Source organism: Thermobia domestica, chromosome 1 (assembly GCF_964235325.1).
Source record: "Thermobia domestica chromosome 1, izTheDome1.hap1.1, whole genome shotgun sequence".
Classification (NCBI taxonomy): Eukaryota; Metazoa; Arthropoda; class Insecta; order Zygentoma; family Lepismatidae; genus Thermobia; species Thermobia domestica.
The window spans coordinates 92,296,907-92,319,523 of NC_137454.1; the positions used below are offsets into that span (position 1 = coordinate 92,296,907).

Sequence of the window (22,617 nt, forward strand, 5' to 3'; positions counted from 1 at the left end):
CTATAAGATACTGACTTTTTGTTTTATTATTATTATTATTATTATTATTATTATTATTTCTATATCAAAGTTTCCGAATAGCTTTGTTGTGTTTTATTTCCCTTTTCTGAACATTCAGTATTAATAAAATCTTTCTTTTATTTAGTTGTAATGACAAACTTTGTGATTATGTAATCTACGACCTATTTGTTTATGTTGCATACCTAATAGCATAATTAAATATATTTTCCACATATATTGAGGACAATTTAATTAAACTTCAATGTGTCCGAATAGTTTTGTAAATCACTGTATATCCGTTTACGCCTCCAGCTACTAGTTTGTCCTTTCAATCAAAAGAGAATGCAATCTTTGCTATGGCAATTACATATTTTGAAGTGTTGTTCATGCAAAAAGGAAAAGAAAAAGAAAAAAGAAAAGAAAGAAAGAAAACATATGTTTCGTAAAAGCAACATTATAGTAGAATTAAAGTTCTTTTGCATTTTTAATTAAGAAACAAAATGTCCTTAAAAATTATCTCATGGGTGCACCTTCAACCTGAGGCGACCTTGTCTATAAATAGCTCAGAAGATAGCATAATGTCAAGGGCTATTTCTTCATTCAGGAAGATTTATTTTTTTGTTATCCGATCAAAGATTTACTGTGTCCTTGAGGAGTCACAGCAAATCGTCCCTCCGGTAGAAACTGACAGGGCCGCCCACAGGGGGGATGTATGGCGCAAGCTGCGCCATTGAGAAAAATTTTGGGGGGGATTTTACTCTACTTTCGAACTAGCAATTTTACTTTCGAAATAGCATTAAAACACGATTTTGAGAAGCTAATTTTCAAAAATTTTCCAGGGTGAACCCCCGTACCTCCTGCTTCGATACTCGATGAATGAAGTACCGCGCAAGTAGCCGTATGAAAGGAAAGGTTGGTTTGTTTTAAGAGAGAAGGGCCGCCCACAGGAGGGATGAATGGCGCAAGTTGTGCCATCGAGAAAAAAATTGGGGGGAATAAAAAAATTGGGGAAGAATTTTACTCTAATGTCGAATAAGTAATTTTGCTGTCGTCAGAATAACATTGGAACACGATGCGATTTTTTTTTTTTTTTTTTAATCTCGAGAATGAATCCCCCTACCCCCTGCTTAGAAACTCTATGAATGAAGTACCGCGCAAGTTGCTATATGAAAGGATGGCGCCAAGTTCTGGTGAACAACAGTTACAAACACTCAAGGAATCACTTTCAAATTTAGATTTGAAACTTGCCTATGTTGTCTGTTGAAAATTATAAAGTAGTTTGACATAATTGTGAGCTAATGTTAACCATACAGACAACAGCCAGTTTCAAATCTAAATTTGAAAGTGATTCCTTGAGTGTTTGTAACTGTTGTCCACCAGAACTTGGCGCCTATTTTTGTGATTTCAATTCTTTTTAAGGCCACTCGTACTTGGCTCTTTTACAGGAATGTTTTTTGTTGGATATCACTTCTTTTGGTAGGCTAATTTCGAGGACAACGTTTTCTTTTGGTATCAAACTCAATAACTTGTAACTTGCGTCTTACTTTTCATGTACAAGGGAATTATATCAATATTTTGTAAAGAAAAAAAATAATACTACTAATTGTAAAAAAAAAAAAGAATACCTGTGCCATACACAGTGTGTAGAAGTTTTTATACCCTTCAATATACTTATAGAACATATTTAGTATTGTACACTACCAAGACTACTAATAAAAGTAATGCCATTTTTATAATTACTACTGCCCCTACTACTACTACAAGCACTATATAATACTACTACAGGAAATAAAACAACAACAAAAATAACAATTACTAGTACTATAAAAACTACTGCTACACTGGGCAATTGTTTTTAGAGGACTTGAGTTTTGAGGAGGGAAGAGATTATTAGTTTTGGGGGGGAGTGCGCCATCAGCTTTGGGGGGGATGGGCACCCCTGGAAACTGACCTTGGATAATTGGGGAATCACCATTTGCGTTTTGTGTCATTGTTGCCTGTATGTTTGCTTAAGCTAATTATGCATTTTAAATGTTATTAAGAATGGAGTAAACCTAGAATAACACATAATGTTTGATCAATAATTTACTTGTAATTTTGAAAGCCACGATGTCTTGCTCATAAATACAGAAACTTTTATTTATAACAAACAGATGTAGTGATAAGAAATTACATACGGTAATTAGTTTTTTCACTTCCCTTGACGACTTCACTGACAGTTCAACTGGATTTAACCAGTTAACAGATGTCTAAATTTGTTAACCACTCATCAGATAAAAGATGAAGTGACTTACACAAATTGTCTTTAATGGACAAAGTCGTTTGAGGGTTTGTAGTAGAGATTGCAATCTAAATTTGTAAAAGTATCTCTAAAACAATCATATGGATAACGTGCCTTATGTACTTTTGTTTTAAAAACTGATATTGAAAAGTTTAAACATAAATACCTTATGGCAGTTTGAACAGAAAAATTTTATAATATTGCTTGCATCAATTAACCGCTTCGCTGAGTTAAATTACGAAAAAATAGTAATATGTTTCGTTAGTCAGTCACTTTTCACTATTAATAAAGCACTGTCTGGTATCGGTCATTTTTGATCCTTTTTATATTTCTCCCCCATCTCCTCCCCCACGTTGCGTGGCTGAATTTGGATTTAAACGGGATCGAAAGTGTCACTGTTCATCTAAGTGACTCCAAAAACTATAGATGGGACACAAATATTGGTAATTTTTGATCATTCTTAATTATCTCTCCCTTCCTCCTCCCCTCTCCCAAGTTGCAGAGTTGAATTTGGATAGAAAGGGGATCGAAAGTATCACTGTTCAACTCAGCGATCCCAGAAACTATGGATTCGATATTAATATTGGTCATTTTTATCATTTTTTTTATTTCTCTCCCTCCTACCAAGTAGTATGGCTGAATTTGGATTTAAACAGCATCGGAAGTGTCACTGTTAATCTCAGCGGATCCGAAGACTATAGATTCGACGCTCATATCCGTCATCTTCGATCATTTTTCAATGTCTCTCCCCTTCCTCTCTCATAAGTTGCACTGTCAAAGTGACATGATAAAAAAAAAAAAAAAAGGTCTGAACCTTATCTATGTTGGAAATTTGATCGAGATCGATCTCGAGTGGTTCAAGAAATTGAGACTTACAAACATAGTCACTTTCAATTTTATAATATAGATTAGTATTTAACTGGAAAAAATGTGCAAAGATACGACCTATACAAGTCGTTAGAAATCATTGAGGTCAACAAAATTATATATGTCAGAATAAAAGGTCATGCATAATTCTGGAGAAAACCAAGTTGTTGTTGTTGTTGTTGTTAAAGGCGAAATTGATACTGAAGTATAGAGGAAGGTTACCAAAGAGCACGCACTTAATATTCATTTTCAAATAGCTCCGAAAGTAATGAAGCAAAAATTATATAAATTGTAGGGGGGCCTACAAAATTTTAATTGAAGTTTAGGCTACATTGTAAGAAATAGAAGAGTTTACTACTAAATGTAGAAATGGAGATATACGTTGAAAAGTTAAAAAACTCAAATGCGTACTCTTAAGGACCAGTGTCCCAAAGAGTGCGTTTTGCGGTCCCTAAGAGGGCGCACTCAACACCTATCATACTTGAAACCTAAACTCCTTCGTAAACTTTAATTTACCCTAAGGTTTGCTTCCAATTGTTCGTATACAGGCAATTCTAAACTATTTTGCTTCCAACAATTTCTTCATTACACGTCCATGTGGTTTTAAAGAATTTATTATGAACGTACACGAAATTTAAAACATTAGAGAAAATCTTCGTTTAGTTTCACCCACAAATTATGATTTTTATGAGTAAAATTAATGATGATTTTTTAAATTCTTAGTTCGTGGTTTCATTACATTATTCCACCAACTGGAAAAAAATCCTGAACAACACCTTTAGTGTATGTCTTTTTTAATCCTTAGTTCGTGGTTTCATTACAATCGTAATCGAAGCCATATTTCACTCAGCCTTTTCCTCCAGAACACTTCCAGAATCTTTATTTTGATCATTTAGTCACTTCTTAGGACGACATCATCATACCATGAAAGGCATTGGCAAACTACCATGGGCCAAAGACCTACCTTTGGGCAGAACACCACATCATCATTGTAATTTAAGAAATTTTGTGAATTTAAAATACTTCTTATATATGATTTACAGTTGGTGCTTGAATCGAAGACAAACAATTACAAATAATTCTACAATCCATTCAAACATCAGATTACACTCCGAGAGTAACTGATGAGAATAACCATAGTCTGTAATATGAATGCCGCTACCCACACACGCTATCAAAGAAATTCTCCCAAAGAGTACGTGCGCGTGCTTTGGTAACTCACTAACGCGCACTCTTTGGAAAACAGCAGTCAACTCGAGTAAAATTCATCCATGTGGCTGCATATGCAAGACCCCCGAAGCAAAGCCATGGTAAACAATTCTATCTGCATTCATGTTTCCTACCATGCAACAAGAGTACTGTAGTTAGCTGTTATATCAGAATAATTTCTTAATTAAGAGTATTAAAATATTACATCAAGAATTCAAAAAAGTTATTTTTAGCTGTATTTTCTGTTTGCAGCGATCCGTTCACTTCATTTTTCTTCGTTTCAACTCTCACGCAAAGACGCATCAAACAGCGTAGCAATAACAATTCTGTGTGTTACCACTTCAGCGTAATTGGCACTGCGCGCTCTTAGGGCGTGCGTACTCTTTGGTAACCCTCCTCTACCTTCACCAACCTCTTTGTTATGATGCTAACAGGACGATAGATAAGTACATAGTATTTTTGATGGGATGAACTCCGATATTGTCAGTAACATTTTAAGTTTTAATTTCTGTTGAAACAAAATATTGTGAGGGGTTCGAATCAACTGGGTGATGAGAGGGGGGGACTTCCCTTTTCAACGAGTAAATTCCCATGCTCGTCAAACGAAGAATTTCTTCCTTACAAGAGAAATTTACATCCTATATATAGTGTATCTAGAATACTTTCCTCTATTTAAAAAAAAAAAAAAAAAAAAAGATTTATGCGAACCCTGAATATTGTTCAAAGACGATATACATACAAAGATTATAACAATATACTTTTGTTATTTAGGTTTTAGTCCTGATTCTAACATTATATTATCTTATTGAGCCACAATGAATAAACTAAATTGACATAATGCAAAATGTCGTTTATTTTATACTTTCTTATTATAAACATTGTGATTCTTAAAAAGTTGTTGTTATTATGTCTAACTTTGCTTCTGTTCCTATCGTAACATATCTATATATGTCGTCTTGTTGATTTTTAGGAAAATTAAACAACAAAACATACATTTATTTATCACAAGATATAGGGCTATTTCCTTTTCTTCTTCTTTTTAATCTAGCTGGCTAGTGCATATTTATAGAAAAGATCATACATTTTGCCCAAAGAATACAATTAAAAATACAACATATCGTTGTAAGATCACCGCAAAAGTCATGGCTACGACTTTCTTTCACGAAAATGGGAGCGAAGCAAGAAATTCCTTAATATGCAAATGAAAGGTTAGTACTATATATGTAAGAATCGTTACATGTAGGGAGTTAGATAGAAAAAGGAATACAGTGAATGGTTCGTTTTATACGCGTTTTACCTAGAATTACAGCATTACAAGCCATTTCAAGCACAAATATAATTATGAGTAAATCTCATAAACAAACACCAGTGGCATCTAGAATTCTTCCAAGTAGTCTCTGATAGAATTCACCTCATACTGCCAACGATGTGGAAAGCACTGAATATCCATGACCCTCATCATGAGGAACTCTTCTGATTTCACGGCTTACCGCTGTGGCAATATCTTCACGTGTTCGAAAGCATGTTTGACGCAATTGCAAGCTGATGAATCTGGCTAGTATGGTGGATGTTCGAATATTTTCCTTCCATCCTCGTCACGTGAGAAGATTCAACAAACACACACTGTTACTGTGGCGTCATGATCGGACCATCTAGGGCTTTCTTTGGAAGACTTTTTCCAAGGACACTAAATGCCTTCTGGGTTGTTGAAATAAAATATTGTCAGAGTTGAATCAATGGGGGAATTAGGGGGATTTCTTCTCTCATCAAGTAATTTTCACGGCTCGTCAAACGAAGAATTTCTTCCTTACAACGGAAATTTACATCCTATATATATATATATATATATATATATATATATATATATATATATATATATATATATATATATATATATATATATATATATATATATATATATATTACTTCTTCCTATTGAAAAAAACTTTATTCGAATCCTTAATTTTGTTCAAAGACGACATATATGTATAAATAGTTTGTAATGTAATTCGAGGAAAAACACTTTGAAACGAATGATTCATTATATTCGTTTTTCTTGTTCTATATTCTGATGGGGATATATATATACAGGGTTTTCATAAAGTCTGGACGGATTTAATTTGCTTATAATTTTCATAAAAATGCTCATAATGAAATCAAATAAAGTGGAAACGGTAGCGGAAGGATTAAATTTTTAGTTGGCAACACTATTAGATAAGCGGCAACTCTGAATACGTTGAGAGAGGGAGAAGGAGGGCAAGGGTCAGTTTCTTACCAAATTCCATCCATTGTTGTTTCAATGTTGACTGTTAAAAGTAAGTTGTAAGCTGTATTGGTGTGTGTGTCTTTTAAAGAAATAAATAAATGAAAAACTCCTCTGAGAAGACTATTTTTTTTTACCGTATCAAAGATGGCGTCGGTGAAAGAGAAAGCGTAATGTGTTCTGTGGTACGCAGAGCTAAAATCACCAATTCTGGTGTGTCCGAAAGTTCACCAAAGAGTTCAAAAAGCCGGCACCGACTGAGAGTGTAATCCGAAAGTGGCATGCTAAGTTCTTGGAGACAGGAAGCGTCCTGGACCGTCCTCGAAGTGGGAGGCCGCCAACATCGCCTGCAACAGTGAGCAGGGTAAGGGTGAGCAGCGCCGCCTACGCGAATGTATGGACGTAAATAGCGCCCAGTTGGAGGTGTGGCGGTGAATAAACTGAGCTGGTGCAGATTACAGGTAAAAATTTAATCCTTCCGCTACCGTTTGCACTTTATTTGATTTCAATATGAGCATTTTTATGTAAATTATAAGCGAATTAAATCCGTCCAGACTTTATGAAAACCCTGTATAATCATCCAACTCCTAATATATAACAATTACATATGTACTAGTTAACACAGTTGCCATTAATTTTGCGGTAACCCTTGTATATCAGTTGATGGAACATATCTAACTGTATAGGATAATCTCTTATGCGTAGTTTTTGAGAAAAGTTAATTGATAGTTTCTTTCTGTTGCTGTAGATTATTTATTTACGAACTGCCTATTCCAAAATTCACAGTAATACCTAGCAGATTGAATCTATTGTTCGATTTCTCTTAACAGCAACCTACATACTACTTGTAACAATATTATTAAGATCAAGTCCGTAGTCAGAGGAAGGTTTAAACTGTCCCGTTCTAGAGGAAGGTTTAAACTGTCCCGTTCTTGTTGAGGATGTTAAAGTAGTTGTAGGAGGTTGAAATTTGGTGAATGTACACTTGTTAATGAAACAGGACGAAAAGTTAGCTCCTTAGGTAACGGGAATTTTTTATTTACTATTTTGGCAATATCTCGAACCATTCCAAAGAAATGTGTTTACTTCCTGTTTTGAAAGTTGAAGTTATCTTTGGAAACTGACACTTGAATGCTTACTCCGTATAGAGGTCTGCACGAGCTCGGGCACTAAATTTTTAAATATACAACCATATTTCTCGGGCTTTTCCGGGTCTAACTTTTTAAATATACCGTACAACGATTTTTATTGGACCGTTCTTTCTTGAGAACTTTTAAAGCACAAGTGCAAAATTAAACGTCTAATTGCTGTAAATAAAAATACAATTTTGCTTTAATTATTAAGTTTCTGTAATTCGGGCTTATTTCGGGCTTATTTGATTATCACAGAGTTCGGGCTAGGAACGGGCCTAAATGCTTAAATATATTTCGGACTCGGGTCAGGCCTCATATTATAAATTCACGCGCCGGGCTGGGCCCGGGCTAAAATTTCCAGCTCGTGCAGACCTCTAGCTCCGTATCAGTTTGTGTAAAAAGAAAAATCCGGAGCGTAATGCAACATGTAACATGTAAAAATCAATTTATAACTACTATTCCTACTATGGCATTGGAAATACGTGTCTTTGGCGTGGGAGACCCGGGTTCGATTCCCGGCGGGAGCTCATGTGGTTCGGATTCCACGTTAATCAGTAGGCCCACGTCTCATATAGCCTCGCTGCTGAACGGGACGTTAAACTCAACTCAACAACAACAACAATGGCATTCGAAAACACGAATATTGCGTTGCATTCACATAAACTGCTACAGAACGTGATCCATGGTAGGTTATATGCAGTGGCGTATTTATGATTTTGTTTCGGGAGGACTTTGTTAACTTTCGGGGGGCTTTGCCTGAAAATGTGAAAATTCTGCAAGATATTTCACATACTTTACTATAGTAAGATTTCGGGGGGGCTTAAGCCCGGACCCCCCCCTAAATACACCACTGGCTATATGTTTTATGATGGGTTTCGACTCTTAGGGATCAATTTTGAGATTATTTTTCTGATATCTCTCTGGACTGGCAAAGAATTTTAAAATCACGCTTTGATATTTCTTAATGCATGAAAAAAAATTGCTCCTTTTATCCATTTTAGGAATTGTCAGCTAATATAGTTTCCGTAGTTTGTCCATTGTCTCACTTTATAAACAACACGCTACCTATAATAAAACTTATAATCTGCTGTGAATAGGAATTGTTACAAATTTACTCTGTGCTTTCAACCTTATCTTTTGGTGGAATCTGCTCAACCTGGTCATTTAAGGCACGATCACCATTCTTGCAGAGTGAAGTAAAATTGATTATACTAAAGAGCATATGTTTACTCATTCAATCATTAGTTCAGTTGCACGAAAAGCACACTATTGAAAGCATATATTCATAAAACAACAGAAGTGGAACATGCACACATACAAAACTACATGTAGATAGTTTCAACACAAATGAAACAAGTAGATATATTACCTACAGATTACATTTCTTTCTATCTTTTCTGCGCCTTTGATCTCAGGCTCTATTGACGCAGAGCCTTGACCTGGTATGACCTTTGCGACCGGGACTTATTTACTCGGGCCCTTCTGACGAGGAGATATTTCGACTCGACTCATTTTGCTGTAGGTTTTTGACGTAGGGTTGTTTTGACCAGGATACTTCTGACGCGGAGCAGTTTTGACAAAAGCTCTTTTGACTCGTGCTCTTCTATCTTCACCTTTTTCTCCGGGCCATTCTGACATGGAATCGAGATATAATACAATGATATCAATTTACAATGTGGAATCCAATTTTGACTTTCAAGTAACTACAAACCGATAAGGAGATACACATTTCCAGGGGCGATAACCCTGTGACACCGGGACGCGCTTGGTAGTTGATATCCAAATCTACTCTGACACTACGTCGCCTACAGTTAGCGAAAATTCCTCGAATGCTCCCTGGATATAACTTTTTACAGTCGTATGTTTCCTGAATATTATTGAACTGTCTAAACTGATCAACTCCGTGTACATTCCGAATATTTGATTTCAACATCCAACGAACATTCAAAGAATATTACTGCACTACCTGGGATCATCATTAACTAATTAAAAAAAGAATTAGTAGAGAACCGTTTGATTGAATTAAACCGTTTCAAAACATGATTTAATGATACTTTGGTTTTCGGTTTCGAGAAGAAACTCGATATAATGAATGTAGTAATTTGGTTCTCTTCTAGAGACACGGCTTACAATGGTTTTCTGATCTCTGAACAGAAACGATACGTCGAAATATACTTCGGTTAAGTTCCGAAAACCGCACCGAATTAAAACTTTTATTTAGATTCTGATACTCGAGTCCAAAATACTGTAGTTTTCGGTTCCGTGAACAGAACCGATTGTAAAAATGTATTTCGGTTCTTGTCTCCGAACGGAACCGAATTAAAATATTTATTTAGGTTCTGGTAACAGGATCCAAAACTCTGTGGTTTTCGGTTTCAGGAACAGGGGCCGCGGTGGCTCAGTGGTAGAGCGTTCACCTCTGATGCTTGGGGTCTCGGGTTCAATCCCAGCCCCCGCCAAGTGAACTTTATGGTGGACAAACATCGTGTGCGTGGGTTTTCTCGGGGTTCTCCCGTTTCCTCCCACTTTCTTCATTCCACCATTTCATTCATTACTTATCATCACCGTCTCCTTTAGCCTAACCGGCATAACAGTGGGAACTTAAAACTCAAAGATTTTCGCTTTCAGGAACAGAACCAATATATTGAAATGTATTTTGATTCTTTTTCCAGAAGAGAATCGAACCGAAACTTTTATTTAATTCCCGATACCGATACTTTTATTTTAGGTTCTGTTACCATTAACAGTACAAGAGACCACGGTGGCACAGTGGTGAAACGTTCACCTCTGGTTCCTTGGTTCCATGGTATCCTTTGTTCTATTTCAACTTGGTCCAAGTGAGCTTTGTGGTGGACAAACACCGTGTCCGTGGGTTTTCTCTGTGTTCTCCCGTTCCCTAACATTGTCTTCATTCCACCATTTCACTCATTTTTCATGATCATCGTCTCCTTTAGCCTAGCTGGCATGAACGTGGGACGTAGAACTTAAAAATATTTTATTTTGATTTTCATTAACAATCCTAGAAAGGACTGTCCCGAATAAACTGGGACGCCTGTAGTCTTACACAGTCCTAAAACATTGGCTTTAAATAATTCAAATCGCATCAAATAGAAATTTCAAATAAGGAAATTCAACATTCAAATCCATGTAACCTTCTTTATTGTGCATAACACTACATCTGAGTATGTGAGGTTTAGTACAAACACACTACTGCTGCACTATACGTACCAAAAACTCTCAGTAACTGCATAAAGTGGCAACCCCCAATCTTGATTCACGTAGCACAACACCTAAGGAAATTTTGCCTCACTCGCTCAAATATCCCCGGCGTCTCCTGCACAATCAAGCAGGCAGGCTAGGACTCTAGCAAGAAAGTCCTCCTTGGATTCTACTGGCGATTCATACATCAAAGACCTTTCTTCCTTCGTGAAGTATTGCCCGAATTATTGGAGATTGTATTTCTAGATGTTCGAGCGAGAATGTGGGTGCAACATGACGGCGTACCTGCTCACTTTGAAGAGAACGTTCGCCATTATTCGGATACAACTTTCCATGTTCGTTAGCTTGAAAGAGGACGTCCCGGTGGCCACCGCACTCCCAGGATCTCAACCCTCTTGACTTTTCCGTTGAGAATACATCAAGTCCTTGGTGTATGAATGGCCAGTAGAATCCGAGGAGGACTTGCTTGCAAGAGTTCTAGATGCCTGCTTAATTGTGCAAGAGACGCCGGATATTTGAGCGAGTGAGGCAAAATGTTCTCAGGCGTTGTACTACGCTTGTCGAGGTTGATGATCGTTTTTATACAGTTACTGTGAGTTTTTGGTACATACAGCTTAGCAGTAGTATGTTTGTACTAAACTTTACATACCTAGATGATGTATTATGCACAATAAAGCAGGTAACATGGACTTGACATGTTCCCACAAATTGTTCTAACTACAAGATGACGTGACGCTTGAACTAGCCGTTTTCGACCTTCAGTTTCCTATTTCGAAATGCCCACTATCACCTGTATGAATTTGACCCAAAGGGTTATGGACCTCTCTCTCTCTCTCTCTCTCTCTCTCTCTATATATATATATATATATATATATATATATATATATATATATATATATATATATATATATATATATATATATATATATATATATGTGTGTGTGTGTGTGTGTGTGTGTGTGTGTGTGTGTGTTCTATTGGGATGCTTGGGTTGGATTCCAGGCGGGAGCTCATGTGCTTCGGAATCCACGTTAAGCTCTAGATCCATGTTTCATGTAGCCTCGCTGCTAAACGGGTCGCTAAACTCACATCTAACCATAAACGTTTTATGTCCACCGTAGAGTTTCTTGATTCGACGGCAAGTACAACTAGAAACATTTGAAGCGCTAATGTAATAATCAAATACCTTATTAGTTGTGATAGCCTACCGGAAAATTGTTATAAGATTTTTTTGTTAAATAGAGTGAAAAAATTGGAATGAAATATAAGACAAAGAGGAGAAAGTACAGATGAAAAATTTGATAGATATTCGTTCTGTAAAAATCCGAAAAATTCCATATTTCCAATTTCAAATAGTAATATTTCCAAATATTCTTATTCAATTATCTGGAAAATAATTAACGTGTAACATTTTTTCAAACACTTTATTTAGCATACAAATACACATAATTATTCGAGCAAAGAATTAATTGTTGAATTAGCTTTCTTTGATTTATTTATTTTTAGGGATGCGCACGAGACAAGATTTGTGACTGTCTCGTCTCGAAAATGTGCTGTAAAAGTGATGTCTCGACTCGGAAAATGTATATTTCTCTATTGGAAGAGCCGTGTCTCGACTCGAATTTTTTCAGGAAAATCCTGTCTCGACTCGTCTCGTGCGCATCCCTATTTATTTTGATTGATTTCCCTTTTCAGCACCCAGGTCACATAAAACGGATCCTGCTGCCTTAAGTGATATCCGAATTTCACATACTACTCTGGTTTTTATCTGAATCAAGTGTCTACTAAAGCTCAAAGTTCGGACCATGGACTAGTAATTTGAATAACTGTAAGAAAAATATTCAAATAATTTACTTGCAATAATACAGAAGGGATTATAGAACGGAATATATTGCATTGATTTTGTTGACTATGTCTTAATAGTACTAGATTGAGTATTTCGTTAACATTGGCAACGGCAAAAATTGACGCAGAGCGGTACATAAGAAGCATGCATAATTTTAAATACTTTTCGTATTATATAACCTTGAAAGTTGCAAGAAATCTATCTAAATTACTGACTATAAGCCCATTCTATGGTCTTCTCAGAAGTTTTTTGATAAGTTTAGCAGAGGAACAACTAGAGGGTATTAGTTCTTCAATTATCTAACATTTGTAGATACTATCAGATGTTCAATCTTTTTAACATTTCCATCTGTCAGTAAACAGAACTGAAAACTTATCATAAAATCATACAATTGGACCTAGGGTAACAAATGTGTTTTGTTCATTAGTGACTTCCTGGCAAATGTGTTTTAAAGATACATATTAAAACATTTTGAGAAAAGCCGTTTTTAATTGTTGTTGTAATATCTAATCGACACGAAAATAATCTATATTATAAAAGAGAACGTACAAAACCTTTGTTCCCTCATCACGCTAATACGGCTGAACCAATTTCTTTTATTTTTGGGGGGTTATTAGGATTTGGACCCTAGATGGTTTTTATCATATCACTTTAATTTTTAATTACCAGTGTCTTGAGATAATTGACCATTCAAGTGTCCATACGTACAAATCCTTTGTTATTAGTTCATCATAGGTAAAAATAAACGTATTTATATGCAACCCGCATGACCGTGTCACTCGGCGGGTTAACATAAATGACAGGCGCTATAATGTTAACATTTACTGCAATTTGAAAGCGAAAAAGTAAAAATTATCTAAGTAACAAAGTTTATTGCGTTCCGGGGTGACCGCAGCGAAGCGGGGTGAACGCTGCTAGTTAACTATAAGATTAAAATCGGCAAAGAATGGCAAACAAGAGTCCTATATAAGAAGAAAGATGTTGAATGGTGGATACACTGGTTGGCCATCAGGAGAAACTAGCTCAATACATCTCTCAGAATGAAGTTTGTTGTAAGTATGATTTTTTAAAATGTCTATTGAAATTTCCTTTTGAATGATACTGTACCTCTGTAGACAGTAAATATCGCGATTAATTTCATGATTTGAATCAATATACTCGTACAATTACACTTGTGTCGGGAAGAATATTCCCCATCCCGAACGAGAAATGGAATAAATAAGTACTTATGAAAGTATAATTTATATTTTCGTTCTAAATGACTGACAAAAGTATATTTAATTATATAGTTCTTCATTCTGACGAGAAGTGCAAGTTAATTGTTTAGTGTAAAAGAGGGACGTTCTGTTGTTGCATCACTAATCATCTAATGACCTAAAATCCAACTCGAGATTTTGAGGGTTAATGTTCCACAACAGCGACTTTCAGCCTATGGACGGTGATCCATTAATGAGTATTGTAGGAATGTTTGATGGATCAGACTGTTTAGTGCAGCTTAAAATATATACAGGAGGGGTAATTAATGCATTAGTCAGTATTAATGCGGGTGAGGCATTAACTAACTCATGTTAATTTTCAAATATAAATTAGTAGAATATGATTATGTTCGTGAACTCAGCTCGGTTCAAGGAGTTCCTGATTCGATCCCAGACAAGTAAGTTTGTGCTAGACAACATTGTGTTCCTGACTTTTCTCGGGGTTCTCGCGTTTCTCCCCCACATTTTCATTTCATTAGCTCTTTCATAGTGATTCACTATCATTAATCATCCGTCTCCTTTAGCCTAAAGGATATAACTGCGAAACGTAAAAGTAGAAATTTCATTTCATTTAATATTTGAATTCAAGTAGAAGGGAATTATTGCTTACAGGAATGCATCCACAGAGGGTCCGCCGGGCCTGGACTCTCTCCAAAAAATCCTAACTCAACATACATTTACACACTTTCTCAACAAATCTGTATTTATTTAACAGGGAAATGATTGATGTAGCATGAAAATTTGATCTTACACTTCATCTGTACTCTTTCTCTTATAAACAGCGGTTAGCGTTCGCGCCTTTGGCATGGAGACCCGGGTTCGATTCTCGGCGGGAGCTCATGTGGTTCGGATTCCACGTTAATCAGTAGGCCCACGTCTCATATAGCATCGCTGCTGAAAGGGGCGCGAAACTAAAATCAACTCAACAACTATTTCTCTTATAAAAACAATCTAGTTCTATCACTCTTTTCTGAAAATATAGGTGGAAGTGTTTTACAATTACTTATCGTCATTTCAGGTGAAGAATAATACCTGTTCAATAATACACCTATATATAGTAGACTGGATCTCCCCCGAAGCTTGTACCCCTCCCAACAAAAATTTCTGGATGCGCACCTGATTGCTTGAATCATTTCAGGTTTACAATTTAACATAATAGTAATTGCACACAAGATTTTCTTCTTATGAGAAAAAATAATAGATAATCAACCAAACTTTTATTCTGAGTATAAATATGTTTACATTTTTATATTCTGGATACATAGGGAATTCTTCTTAAACCTTCTGACTCCTATGTGTTTTATACTCAGGCGAGAAAAGGTTGAGACACACAGCATCGCTGTTTTCACATGTAGGTCTATGCATCATATGTTTGTTTTAATAAATAAGTGTTATATACATATTCTGTTAAGAAAAGTTTTAGTTAGTTATTCTTACAATGTTTTCAATTGAAAGGAAATGTAACAAATTCCGTTTGCCTGTATATTAACACTTTTCTTTTCTAACACTTATGCTATAGAATGTTGGAACTAAACTTTACTGTGAGTTATAAACTAGATATTACAACGATATGTTGTATTCTTTTAAACTTTTTCTGGGCAATATGTGATATTTCTTTAAATATGTACTAATCAGCTATTTCTATGGTAGAAGAAGAAGAGGACACAAAAATAATTTTATTTTAAAAATCAATGTTTTCGTGTATGTATTTGTTTGTTTTGGTAACCATGACGATATGTTGAGTGTCGACATAGAAACGGAGTTACTGTAAGCTATAATATAAATAACATCAGAGTGATCACAACGAACATAAAAGGTATAATAAACGACATTTTGGTACCATATTAATTTTGTTTATTTGTGTAGCTCAAAGTATATCCAAGGATCAGGGCTATAGAACATCGATTAAGAGTAAATAGTTTTATTATTCGTTCTAATATGAGCACAGGAATCAAGTCCAGTCACCGAAATTGTGAGAAAAAGAGGCATAAAGTTTGTAAGGAACGCTCAAGAACATGAAGAAGTTAACACTGTTTTTTCCACTGTAAGAGCTATATTTACAATATATAGACGTGAATCTTTTATGCTCTGAAAAAATTTTAAAGATCAAATACGTCCAAAATAACAACAACAACAACAACAAAATGGACTTGATTCCCTTCTGCACTGTACACCACTGTAAAATCCGGGCTTCTCAGTTAAACGAAAGGAAGCAAATTATTTATCCACGAAGAATCCCAAATGCAATTGGAAACAAACGCACCCAAATGTGCATATTTTTCAACATTCAATTTGTATTTTAAAGCAATAATTATTTTGTTCTCTAACATATGTGCTGTAAGGAACATTGTGTAAACAACTACTAAATCTTTTAAGCATTTTATAGATATTCTTGTAGCGAAATTGCTTCCTTTCTGTGCGTTGTCGCAAATAATACTCTAGAGATCGAATATATGAGAAACCGGATGTAGTACATGGAATATAGTAGAATATTCTTGATTAATGTGTATAGACCTAATTTTTTGATCTTTTTTTTATTTCAGGCATTGTTTATTTTGCTGCTGTCTGCAGTGCTATTCGTCAATGCTGATGGGGAAATGAACAGAGATCTAAAGAAAGAAGAAACAACATACATTTATCGAGCTCCATATGGTGGTCTTCCTCTTGCTTATGTGTATCCTTACTCTTATTTATCAAACTATCAATTGATTGTATCCTAAGGATAACAAGAATCATCAGATAGCACATCAAAATATACCTTAGTAACCTGTGTTACATGTATATAAATACGAAACACATTTTTTTTTTATAAATAAAATATGATTTTGTTAAAATGTTCTCTTTCGTTATTACTTGAACTATATGTTCTAGCGTCGAACTATCAAATTAAGTAATTATTTAATATAAATCGTCGTTTGCAATATATATAATGTTGTATCCGTAATGCCATCAAGAAACGAAAGATTTGAATTACTCAAGGCAGCAAGTGATCCTTCATTTTCATGTCAATAAATGGAATAACTTCATTTCCTGATTCATATTGTAGCACTATGCTTCTCTTACCAATCTTGTTTTAAACGTTCTTTAATCGTCTTAAATGTAGCACGTCGTCCGCTCCGCATTTCAATGAAAAGCATAGCGATGTAAAAAAAAAAAAAAAAAAAAAAAAAAAAAAAAAAAACTAGGCCATTAATATAGTTTCGTGTCGCAAAACTACCTACACTTCAGCAGTGGTATTATTCTATTTTTTTTAATAACTGGTAGATGGATAGGTAGGTAGATTGATATAACTCTTTCTTAGGAAACAAACCATACAAGGTAGATACAAACAATTCTTTTACTGGATATCACAAGTGACATAGTAGAGACCTATACAGCTTCTTAATACAAGATGGTGTAACGAAAATAGGTAGCAGTGCGAATATCTTGGAAATAAATTATCGAAGATAGATGGTTGTCCAAAAGTATTAGGAAGATCTTAATCCAGTAATGGATCAACAATTGTTGATAATGGTATGTATGCGTTTCAGATATAAATAATCCTCACCACTACACTCATGTGATTCAGTTCTATTCTTGACATCTGAGCATTTGAGATTAAGAAATAAACGCTTATTCTTAGTTCTGAGAGATCATATGTTTAACCCTTAGCTGTAAGAATTTCAAAAAACAAAGATAGTTCAATTAAAATTTACTGTTCCTGGGTATAACAAGGTAATATTTACTGTTATGTCTGGGAATAACAAACGGTTCTACGAACTGAAAATATTTTAATAACCGGAACTACCTGACAGGCTGAATAGCACTAGTACACTTCGGTTATTATCTTAGATTTATCGCATTTTTCTGTGCAATTTTTTGTTTGATATTCATTTCTATGATTTTGTGCAGCAAATTGCGATGCAAAATTACTTTTATAAACGCTGTCATACAGTTTATTTGAATTTTGATGAATAATTTAAAGAACAACAACAAATATTTAGAAAGTGACGCAGATAATATCTCCAAGATGTTAACTAAATACGTGAGTGATACTTAATACGTAATAGAGGAACTTAATACTTAAGTTCATTTCTTTTTTCAAAACCTTTTGATTATTGGACAATAATTACATCATAAGCAGCGAATGTAAACCTCTGGCTTATAGGAAAAGGTCTGAAACCAGTTGCTACATTAGATTATTTAATTGAATTGTGCAGATATTATTTGAAAGTATTTAGTTCTAAAGGAGCTAAGTATGTCTATCAAATATAAGAACTTAGAAAATCAAATGAAATCTTTAAGTTTTACATCCTTATGAAGGCTAGGCTAAAGGAGACGAGGATGATGAGAAATTAATGAAATGGTGGAATGAAGAAAGTAGGAGGAAATGGAGGACCCCAAGAAAACCCACGCACACGGCGTTTGTCCACCACAAAGCTCACTTAGTGCAAGCTGAGACTGAACCAAGGACCCCATGCACCAGGGGTGAACGCTCTACCACTGAGCCACCGCGGCCCCTAAAAACAGAGTATAAACAAACATTATAATCACATGCATTGGGGAATGTGGTGCTGTAAAACAAGATAAGGTAATTGTTCAATAGTTCAATATTAGCAATTATTAACCTGCAGAAAACTGCACAGTACAGTACAGAAAACATGCACAACGAAAGAAACGATACAAGAGATGACGGTGCACTAAAGCGGACAGCGGAAGTAAACAACAATGCCGCGATGCCAGTAAACGACAATGGGCCTCGTGAGTCACCGACAAGTCGCGACAAGTTCGGCTCGAGCACGGTCGAATGAACCAGAGTGGCGGACCAGCCGACGGCTTACAAGAGGTGTTCTACTGTATTAAAAATGTTATTCCAATATTCACTGTCCAGATTGGAAATATAAATATGAATTAAATTAATTATATTTTTATTTATTCTATTAGAAATGTTAAAAGCTCGTTTATTTCATCCTGCTATCACAAGGTGACCAGAATTTGTACTTGCAAAAACGGGACGCATACGAATTGTCGTCGGATGGGGGGAAGGGTTATATATCTGACTTCCAGATTGCATTTTGGGAATCAGCACTGTTTTCAATTTACAAAATACACAAGAATAAGTAATAAAATAACCAGCGTTTTTAACTTAAGTACTACCCAACAATACTTTGAACTACTAATAAACTACTTACCTCATTATTAAATCTCCGTTATTCTCTACTATATCGCCTAGCGTAACTTTCATTTGTATTCTTGGGATGAATAGATCTTTAAAAGTTCTTTGTTTGCAGTCAACAGTTTGTAGAAATTGGTACAAGACTGATCAAAATTAATGTTATTGATCAGCACAGCTTTCAAAGTATCTATAGACAGTTGGGTTTTCTCACTTGTCCACAAAGCATTCATGTGCGAAAATACACGTTCAGTTGGAGCATTAGTCCCGGGTAAACAGAGACGGAACTCCACAACTTTTAGAAGATTTGAGTACGGTACGTTATTAGAACAGAAATGGGAAAATACTTCTTCCCAGCACTTGTCAGGAGATGCTCTATTTGAATTTCACTTTGTCAATATTTCTGCTGTCAAGAGTGTAGAATTTGCATTGACCATTTATATTTTGAATAATAATTACGGGACACCTGGGTAATTTGTGCTTAAAAACGGGACATTTAGGCGTCCCGTTTGAGAATCAGGAAAAAACGGGACAGCGGTTGAAAAAAGGGACTGTCCCGGCTAAAACGGGACGTCTGCTCACCTTGTGCTATCACCATTCTCTATGATAGTTTGTCGCTGTGTTAGCCTGGGTCTTAAAGTGCATTTCATGCATTATTATGGCATGAAATCTTCTCTTGTAATTTTTCTATATGTTGTATTCTATATGTTCTATGTGTTATTTTATATGTTCCATATGTTGTCAAAGGATGAACCCCAGTCTTCCTATTACGAGGTTAGTCTCCTCGTTTGGTTAAGAAGCTTTTAACTCTGGTTATTAAATACATTTTCTACAGTCCACAAAAACATAATTAAAATTTTCTTTACTAAGAAAGAATTCGAGAAACTGTTATATGAATAAAGGTAAAAAGTCTTGTTTGCACCTAATTGTATCAGCTCTCCGAGTCTCGAAGCAATCAAGTTTATTTTCGGTGGAACAATTTGTGGTGCCATCATGAGCTTATATGTTGAGTAGAAGAGAAGAGAAAGTGGGAAGAGGATGATGAAATACTCAAACTCAAAAGAAACTCAAAACTCAAAAGAACGTTTTAAACTCAAAAGAAATAGAATATTCTATATTTTTTTTACTTACATTACGTGTTAGTGTGTTGTGCGCCCTCGTACTCTAAATAATTTCCCACCCCCGCACAAAATTTTCCGCCCCCTGCCCCGAAAACGACCAATAGATATTAGAGTCGAATTCATAGTTTTTGGGGTCGCTGAGATGAATAATGACAGCTATTCCAATTCAATTCATGGTCATACTCCACTCTCCAGGTAGAGGGCGAGATTTTAAAAGTAATCGAAAAGGACATATATTAGTCTTGAATTCATAGTTTTCGAGGTCGCTGAGTTTAACGGTATCGGTTTTCATGATGTTCAAGTTCATCCCCACCACTTGGGGTGGAGGAGGGAGAGGATGACTTTTTAAAAATAATCAGATAAACTAGCTAATTAGTAACTACTGTAATTAGAGCAAATTAAACAATTTAACATATTTTCTCGCGGTTGCGTGGGACTTTGCGGGTTACAAGTTTCAAATATTATTTTATTTTGAATCTTTAAAAAGAAAATCCAAAATTTTGCCGCCCTCTAAATTCTGCCGCCCTTTGCTCGAGCACAGAATAGCACTTACCTAAATACAGGCTTGTTCCAAGCAAAGAGAGTCAAAGTAGTATTTGTTTACTATCCTGTAATAGGTTACGAGTTTGATTTCATATGAGACAGAAATATTGAACAAAAGCTTGTATCAACTAGCAATATGTAAGACAACACATTATAAAGATTTTCAGTTATTTTATATGGCAATATTTAAAAGTCTGTATCGTAACACCCAGTCGACATAAAATATGCGGCTGGAACTAAGTGTTTTTAATTCATTCTTGTATTTGCTAAAGACAGCAATTAATATAGTAACATAATATTTTTAGGTACCGCGTCTGGTATTGACAACATTCGCAGTGGTGCGAAAAGTTAGTATATACAGTATTATCGCCTGCCACAAAATGACAACATCGAAGCCACTGTGGCTCAGTGGTAGAGGGTTCACCTCTGGTGCTTGGGGTCCCTGGTTCTATCCTAGCTCGCGATACTGAGAGACTCGGATTTGATTCCTGGTGGAAGCTCATGTCTTCGGATTTGCTGCTAAAAGAGGTGTTAAACTCTAATCCATCACTCTAATACTAAAGCTTTCGTCATATACGATAGAAAGAACTAAAAATATATGCGTTGACGAAAACTGACTTCAAATTGATCAGCTTGTTCCATGGTTATATTGACAAAAGACAATTAAGTAGTAAGAAAGCACTTTTACTTTCGACTACACCTATATACAGATATTATATAATTCTCCGTCCATCTCCTACCGAAGTTTCCTACAGCTCCTTCGTGGCTATGCGGTTAGTGTACGCGTGCTTGGCGTGGGAGACTCGGGTTCGATTCCCGGTGGAAGCTCATGTGGTTCGGATTCCACGTTAATCAGTAGGTCCACGTCTCATATAGCTTCGATGTTGAAAGGAGCGTTAAACTCAAAATCAATTCAATTCAACGAAGTTTCCTACCACTATCAATCTACAGTAATTAACCTTTGAGCTAAGACATTAAAACTATTGGATTCTTTTGGGATACCTAAAATCGAACCAACAAGAAAATTTGAGAACTATTATCATTACTGCCATCATTGGCAGGTCACTTGGCCCAAACTGAGATGTCTCCATGCATCATAATCTTCAGCTAACCTCTACATCTTCACGTAAGACCTATTTTAATACACATCCATCCTCTTTTTCCCTTTACCGTACGTTTTAGCATGTCCCTCATGATGTAGTTTCTTATCCAATGTCCCAACCAGATTCTCTCTCTACATCTAAAACTGTAATTTTCTGCTCAAATATTTCTTACACGCAGTGGCATATGTAGAATTTCCTTAAAGAGGAAGTGGTTCAAGCACTCAAACTTGTATCTTATTAAGCACTTCAAACACTCAATTACATCTCTGCGTTCTTCTCTACATCCATATTTCGAAATTCTCCTTCAGTTTTTTATTATCGCTTTTGCATAATGTGTTTCTGCCTTATAGAATCCAATGCTCCACATGAAACACTTTATGGGTAATCCACAAAATATAATTTTCTTCTTCCTAAATAGTGGCCCTGCGTGGAGTAGTTGATAAAACACTTGCCTATGGTGCAAGCGGACCTGAATTCGATTCCCGGTAAGGACACGCGGTCGGAAAGCCATAACAGCCTTTTCAGACAAGGATCCTGAGTGAGGTTTTTAGTGGGGTTCCCTAATTCACATCAAACAAGTGCCGGGATGGTACTTAACAACAGTGAGTTCTCTATCTACACCCC

General features: G+C 35.7%; 1 long non-coding RNA gene across 1 annotated transcript; it reads left to right on the forward strand.

Annotated features, from left to right (window-relative positions):
- The first annotated feature begins 13,722 nt into the window (after positions 1-13,722).
- Positions 13,723-16,883, forward strand: LOC145666300 (uncharacterized). The gene is made up of 2 exons (XR_014127710.1): positions 13,723-13,870; positions 16,618-16,883. It is a non-coding gene; the product is annotated as an uncharacterized LOC145666300 (long non-coding RNA).
- The last annotated feature ends 5,734 nt before the right edge of the window (positions 16,884-22,617 follow it).